Source organism: Haemaphysalis longicornis, unplaced genomic scaffold (assembly GCF_048455015.1).
Source record: "Haemaphysalis longicornis isolate Haplotype H1 unplaced genomic scaffold, Haemaphysalis longicornis Haplotype H1 scaffold_4, whole genome shotgun sequence".
NCBI classification, from domain to species: domain Eukaryota; kingdom Metazoa; phylum Arthropoda; class Arachnida; order Ixodida; family Ixodidae; genus Haemaphysalis; species Haemaphysalis longicornis.
This window is the reverse complement of record NW_027526361.1, coordinates 63,987,399-63,995,363: the sequence shown is the minus strand read 5'-3', so window position 1 is coordinate 63,995,363 and position 7,965 is coordinate 63,987,399.

The window sequence follows — 7,965 nt, the reverse complement described above, 5'->3', positions numbered from 1 at the left end:
GTCGCGGGACACTCTGGCCCGCTCCTTACCCAACGTTACTTATTCTAGTAACATTTCTCCTTACCGTCACCGCGGCTTTTGGGGCACGTTCACAAGTGATACTTACTGATTGTATGCGTTCGAAATACATATTAATGTGGATTAGTCACTCTTTCCGCAAATATGGTGTAATTATGAGAGTGCAAACGTTTCTGAAGCGACCTTAGTGTAGTACATTCGGTCTGTATGAGCGCCAGATGTGTGTCACGGACCAGCGTCGCTAAGCCCGCATATGCATGGAGCTGATTGTAAATCCGCTGCCCTGAAATTAACTAACAGTGTCTCGGTAAGAAGCGTTTCTAGAGATGGTGATGATACGGCTGTAAACTATGATTCAAATCGATTTTGTGCACTTACATAATCTAGCGGAGCCCTCATTTGAGTGGAGCACGCCGGTTACGCTTGCGAATATCATGCCTCAAATATTGATCACTATAACTGGACAAGCAATGTACATAAATTTCGCGAAAAATCTACGAAAGGAGTACGGTGGATAATACAATATTATACCCGGGGGTTAGCACACGACAAAGGATTTAATGCTGTTTCGTCTTGTCCTGAGTTCAGCTCTTGCCAACGTTGATCATCTGCTTCATTTATCCTCCGCGAGCAGCCCGGCGACAGGCTTTTACAGTAAGCCGTGTCTGTTTCCACACGCTTCTTCAAAACATCACCATATGACGCAGGCAGCCTGAAAAACTAGCACAAACTAAAATCTGAGGGCCTTATCAGACACCACACTCTTCCAACGACACCTTTTATCCTTTGTGAAATGCCTTACCCTCTACTTCAAAAAATGCGTGCGCCGAGTGATCAGCGGTTCGTTGAAGTCGAAAAGCAAAACGAAAATGAAGGCGCAGACCCTCGTGTCCTGTGAAATAGCAGTGCATTTCACATTCGGTTTGGGTCTGATAAGAACTACAGGGCTTACGCTTGCACGAACGTCCTCAGTATTTCCGAAGCAGCACTGGGTTTTTTTCTAATTCCCGTACGAGCCATTCTGTTTCTCCCCGACCTGCAGAACATTTATTATTTCGTGGTTTCATTAACTTTACTTGGTTCCTCGTATAAGGCGTGAGTGCAATATTTAACGACGCAGAACCTTGCACTTTGCTAAACATTTTCGCGTGGCCTATATCCCTTAACAGGCACAAGTGCTCGTCAGGGATTGGGATAATCACATCCAGGAGACAGATTTTTCTACGACGTTTATAGCCGAAACGAAGCTGCATTCGTTGTACCGCGCTGCTAGACAAAACCAACCTCTAATTGTGCCGTATCATGTATAAACCTGGCGACAATAGAATTTACTTGTGCCCACGTGTTCAGAAGTGACAGTTGTGATATGCTGCTGCCCTCGCTGACACGCGTACGAGCGGTCAGGAAGCACGCAGAACCTGAGTGTCCACGTATAGCTTTTGTTGGCGTTCGAGCGCTGTTCCAAGCCGCAGCTGTTTTTTAGAAGTTCCCTGACGTACTGTTTGCTTACTGACGGGTTCATAACAAGTTGTTTATAGCGCGCAAAGGCAAGAAGAAGCGAAAGACAACCAAAACATTGCACGAGCCCCTGTCAACCACTCAGCGCTCGTCCCGTAGACGCCACGGAGAGGCGGCGGCAGGCGGCGCAGCCATCGCGAAGCTCGAGGCGTAAACAAATTCTACCCTTTATTGTTACACTCCGTTGTGGCGTCCCGCTTTTCAGCTTTCAGCCTCAGCTATTTGTGACTTTGTAACCTGTTCCCAGAGCTTTGAACAGAGCTCCAGATACCCCGTTGGCGTGTGCGGCGCCGCGCACTTCTGCGTTAGTGGCTGCGACGGCGGATGGGTACCACGACTACGCGTTGGATCCCGCTTTTGAAAGCGTTGCGCATCGCAGTCGGCAGCCTTATCCTGAATAATTTGGCGGCATGCATAATGTTCGAGTCTTTCTTTCCTTGCTGCCGCAGCGGCGCTCGCTGGTCGACAAAAAGGACGGCTCGTATAAACCGGAAGCCGAGTGCGAGCCATGTATCACGCGGCTGCCCCCTTTTGTTATCCACTCTCCGAGCACAATAGTAAATTGAAGGCGCTGCTACAAGGAAAAAAGACATGTTTCCAGAAACAAACTTTCAGGTTGAAGCGGACTCAGGTTGTGGTAAGGAGATGTGACAAAAAAGAGGGGATAGTTGGAGTGTAAGAAAAAAAAAAACTGGTGAAATGAAAGAAATGTTTAATGTGGTCCTCACGACACAGGAATAATACGAAAAGAGTAGAAATTCGATGCTATCATGACCAGCACTCCCCTCGCTAAGAAAACTGGGCGAGCAATGCGACGGCGGATCGGATGCGACAACAGATTACACGCTTGCACACTGTGTCGGGGGAAGCCTTGGCGGTACAACAGTCATGCTGCTACCGAAAGGATTCTTTATCGTGTGAAACAGAAGCAATAAATGTACGTGAAACAAGAAGGAGAGCAGGTATATTTCAATACGATTGAATCCTGCAATGCGGAAGCTCTGTTTATTTGAATTTATGGCTTTTTAACACTCGCGTGCAAGGTTTGTGTACGGAATGTGCTGTGGTGCCCGAAGGGAGGAAATAAAGGCTGGATATACTGAGGCTTGTTCCATTGCCAAAGCAAGGAAGGAGAACGAAATGAAAAGAGCAGTTAGCAGAATGTAGTATAGTTAAAACACCTTGCGGCGAACTATGCGAAGGAGGAGACGATTAATAAGTACGTTTGTAGAAATAGACGTTAAAAGCAGCAACACCTCATGCGAGGCGGCTGTTACAAATGTATAAAAAATCACGGACACTTAAAACTGTTCGAAGAATTTGGCGGCCAAAGCCCGCGATTATTGAAGACTTCTTTACAGTTACTTCGTGTTTGCGTCTTTTTCTTTTTTCTTTCTCGTCTTTAAACGTGAACCGCTCCGACAGGCTGACTTGCCACAATCCACGCCACAGCTTCCCCACAGTCAAAGTTCTTTTCTACATGGACATATATTCGCACGTGCAAGTCAAGTGCATCTGTCACAGCGCTTGCATCAGGGTAAAAGCGTATTCCATTTGCAGGGAGCTTGGTGGTTAGAGCATTTGACTGCTGTGCCAGGGAGCCGGATACAAATAGCCCAGTAATCTGAATGCGCTTTTACTTATTTTTTGTTTTACTGAGACGGCCATTTCGGTACCATTTAGGTTGACATACAATGCCGACTACTACGACTACCGTCGCCTTCTTTACAAGAAATACTTCTTAACTGTAGTCATTTACAGTTATCCACATCTAGTAGTACTAGTAGGCGCTTTTCTTTTGTTGGGACACGCTGAGCACAAACACATTCATGCACACTCTTCTGTAGATAATAGATAATGTAGATGATGTCTTGTGGAATTGGCGTATAAGATCTGTAAAGGAAGCAACAAAAGAAATTTAAACCACAGAAAAACAAACAACCAGCAAGGAAAAATTTACACCCATCTCCCCGAAGGGAAACATGAGTAGGATGCGGAGCGTCATGGGGGGTTTCGTTTGCGTTTCCATTATGTTTGTTAGCCAAATTTGATGGAAATGTAGTGAACCCCGTAATTCTCATATATCCTACTTATTGTTCCCTTCGCGGAGATGGGTGTAATTTTCCTTATTGTATGCGTATATACGCGAGTGAGACGAGATTGAAGTGGTATCTAAAGGTCTTTGCTTAGGTTTGCACGTCTTCTTACTTTGAGTATGATGCCCTTAAGGTCGCTGAAGTGCACAGTCAGCGGATCTCGTGGCAGCGGTTGTATGTAGTCGTCGCCCTTGCAGTTGGTAAAGACGAGATCGATACACGTTCCGTGGATTGTAGTTGGGTGTAATTGCTGTTAGTGTTTGCGCTGATGCTCTCACTTAATTGCGTCAGCACACTCACTGACGGAGCTGTTGCTTCCATTCTACTTCATCTGAAGAATCACAGAGTCAAGCGCAAGCCCAACCGGAGTTGATGGTGGTGGTGCCAAAAGAAATGGCTCATACCCACTTAGGGGGATCGGCCAGGAAAGGGGCGCTCACAGAGAGAAATTACAAAGTAAATAAAGAAACACATTTAAGGAAATAAATAAAATATTAGAGAAATATATACAGAAAAAAAAACTGCTCAAACATGAGACGTAGCATCAGGAAGTGTTGAAAGCAACATAAAACAAAATAAAAAATAAAGGAAAGAAAACATGAAAAGCATGTAGAGAAATAAAACAAGAAGGGAAGCTGGCGAAGGAGAGGCAGCGGGCGGGAAGGCACTGATAGTAGCGATCATACACGCAGGGATCTTTTTGAGGGAAGCCCGGCATGGCCTGGGGCTAGCACGGGAGACGGCCAGATTCCGAAATGAACAAGTGCATGGCGGAGCAAAGATCTGCGCGGCTAAATCCCAGTGCCTTCGCCCCGAACGATAAGATCAGAGGAACAGACAGTGCGAAGGCCAATTTGTTAAAGCTGTTTTCTAAGTATCTTTTTCGTATGGAGGAGTACCGTCGGCAGGAGAGGAAAAAATATTCAACTGTTTCTAATTCGTTACAAAATGCACAGAGTGGTGAAGGGGCGAGATTGCAGCGATACAAGTAATAATTTAAGTTTGGGACACCACACCGAAAGCTGGTGAGGGTAACTTCACAAGCTCGTGACTGACTAATCCGGCAATTCCATGAGTGCCGAAGGTGCTCGAGGTCAGAACTTGCGTACACAGATTCCGCCATGCTTTGTAGCAGGCCTAATCTTCGAAAGCGTGCCGAGGTGACAAAATTTATGGGTGGTAGAACCTCCATCACCGGGCCATCCACTGCAATGCGCGCCAGAGTGTCGGCCGCTTCGTTGAGCCAGATGCCTGCGTGTCCAGGCACCCACACCAAACGAAGTTTTTGTAAAGACGGAGGCAGTAAATACCCAAGGGCCCGACGTAGGGGAGAAGACTTTGAGCACGATAGGGCAGTGGAAACAGAAAGAGAATCTGTAAGCACAATTGCGTGTTGTGTGTCCGAATGTAGCTTTCTAAGGGCCAGAACAATTGCTAGATATTCAGCATGAAAAGATGTAGTGAAGTCAGGCAATCGAAGGGAAAAGGCCCAATCCAAACCGGGAGAAAAAATTCCCACTCCTGCCTTCTCATTCCGCACAGAGGCGTCGGGTGCAATGATTACATGGGAAGGGAAACCGGTAAGGTGATCTTGCAAAAGGCCTGATAAAAGACTCAATGGGAGTAATTTAGCGTTCGTGGGAAAAATTTCATCAAAGGCTACCTCTAAAGATGATACTGAATGATTAGGAACAGGGACAGACAAAAGGGCCACATGTAAGTGGTCTAGTAAGGACTGTACAACTATAACCTGCGGGCGTTTGAATCGGGGCCATGGACTGCTGAAAAGCAGCGAAGGCCATGTTACGAAGGCAGTTTGCGGCCTGGATATGGGAGGTGCCATTACTCTTATGAATGCGTCAACAGTGAGGGTATGCATGCGGAAAAGTAATGGGGGAATTCTGGCTTCCATATACAAAACGTTGATCGGTACATATCGGGAAAGACCCAGGCATAGTCTTAGGGCTTGACGTTCCAGCATTACTAGCGGCCGAAGTTTTTACTGAGGGCTTCCTGAAAAAAGCACACATCCAAATTCTAGGATTGGCCGGACGTACATTCGGTAGATCATTAAAAAGTGTCACGGCGCATACCAAATCTCTTATTACTTAAGCTTCTCAAAACAGAGACAGACCATGCTCCTTTGGTAGAAATATAATCAATGTGTGGGCGTCAATTCAGATTTTACTCGTATATTATGTCCAGGTATTTTAAAGAATCGACCTGGGGAATGTTTTGTTGGTGGTAGCTGAGAGAAAAGGAGACTGCGCCCCCAGCCGGAAAAACAAGGAGAGCACATTTGTGCACATTTAGGGTGAGCAGAGGCCATCCAGCCAAGTCTCTACGGCACATAAATAGGCCTGCAGGCGTACTTACAACATGTGGATGTCCTTTCCTGACGCGAAAAAAGCAATGTCGTCAGCGTAAACGTACACCTGAACGTCTGGACTTATAGGAATAGAGCTCATCAAAATATTAAAAAGCACGGGAGACAAAACAGAGCCCTGGGGAACACCTCGGGTTTGAGAGTATACTGGAGAGGAGAGGCCCTGCTGAGAAGAAAATAATTTTATACCTGACAGAAAATTACCGATCCATGATATGATATAGTTTGGGAAAGAAAAACGCTTAAGTGCGTTAAAAAGAATTCTATACTCAACACTGTCATAAGCTTTCGCGACATCCAAGGTAACTAGCACTGCAACTTCTTTTCGTGAGGGTGCCAATTGAATGCGGCTCTCCAGATCAATATGAGCAGACCATATAGAACAGCCCTGCCTGAAACCTACCTGCTTGGGGCTCAAGATGTTTTCGCATTCTAAGATATTTTCAATTCTACTGAGCAGAATTCTTTCTACCAATTTTAGCACATTGGAAGTGAGGGATATAGGCCTAATATTATCTATCACGAACCCCAATCCTTTGATTTTAAGTAGGGGAACAATCTTTGCTAGCCGCCACTCAGGTGGGACCCACGAATGCCGTAAGGAGTAGTTAATTAAATGCAAAAGAGAGGCGGGGGACTCACTGAACAGAAATTTTAGCATTTTGACTGTGATGCCATCAGGACCTGGAGCCGCGTCGGGGGCTCGACTTAATCCCTCCTCGAGCTTGGCCCCCCTTCGGGAGCCCTTTGTTTGAGCCGCCACCGCCGAGGGCGTCCGGGGTGCCAGAGGTGGCACGGGCGGTGCGGTGGCGGTGGGAGCCGGTGCGGGGCCCACGGCGTCCATCCACTCGGCACCCTCCAACGCACAGGAGGACGGGGAGGATGGGGTGGGAGCGGCACCGGTCCCAACAGAAGTCGTTTGCACCACAACCGCTGCTGCCTCAGCAAGCGGCGTGGTGCCGGGTTGGGCTGCGTGAGGCAAACCAGCGGGGGGCGAGGACGGGACCAGATCAGACTCGCTGAACTGGGTCCCTGTGGACACCAGACGCCGCTCAGCCCCCCGGCGAGCTGCATCGGCGTACCTCCCCAGGCGGAAAGAGGCGAACCTCTTTCGCGCCTCTGGGAAGGTAAGGTTCTCAGTGACTTTCACCTTGATGATCTCCTTCTCTTGTTTGAATTTCTCGCATGTTCTAGAGTAGGCCCCGTGGGGTCCCTGGCAGTTAGCACAGATGAGGGTTTGCGATGGGCAGTTGTCAGATGGATGATCGTGTTGTGCGCACTTGACGCATGTTAGTCGACCACGGCAGGCGGTAGTGCCATGCCCAAACCACTGGCATTTAAAACACCGGCGCGGGTTGGGGATGTATGGCCTGACGGGGCAATTAATGAAACCTGCATTTACTGATTCAGGAACTGTGGAATGGTCGAAAGTCAATATTACATGTTTTGTTAGGATTTTCTTGTTATCTCGACGAATCATGATACGCCTCACTGCTGTCACACCTTGGTCCTTAAGGCCTTCCAACAGATTGCTTTCAGTTTAATTCATCAGATCTGACTCAGAGATCACACCCTGGGAGCTATTAAGGCTGCGGTGGGGTGTGACCCTGATGTCGAGATCTGCGATGCGAGTTTGAGTCAAGAGATTTGTAGCTTGTTGCTTGTCATTCACTTCTACAAGAACTTCTCCTGGTCTAAGTTTTTTGGCTTTGTAGGATTGACCAACAATACCCTCGAGAAATTTGGAGATCAGAAAGATAGACTTTGTGGCAAGGGGGTTCGACGCATCAACAGATTCAATTACTAAAAACCTAGCATAGTTGTCCGGCTTTGGGAAACTCGTATGTGGCAAGGGAGGAACGGATACTTCGGTGCGGCCCCTTTTAGGGGGCCGATCTTTGGATTTAGAAAATTTGGAAACCATATATCATAGTATAAAAGCAGGGA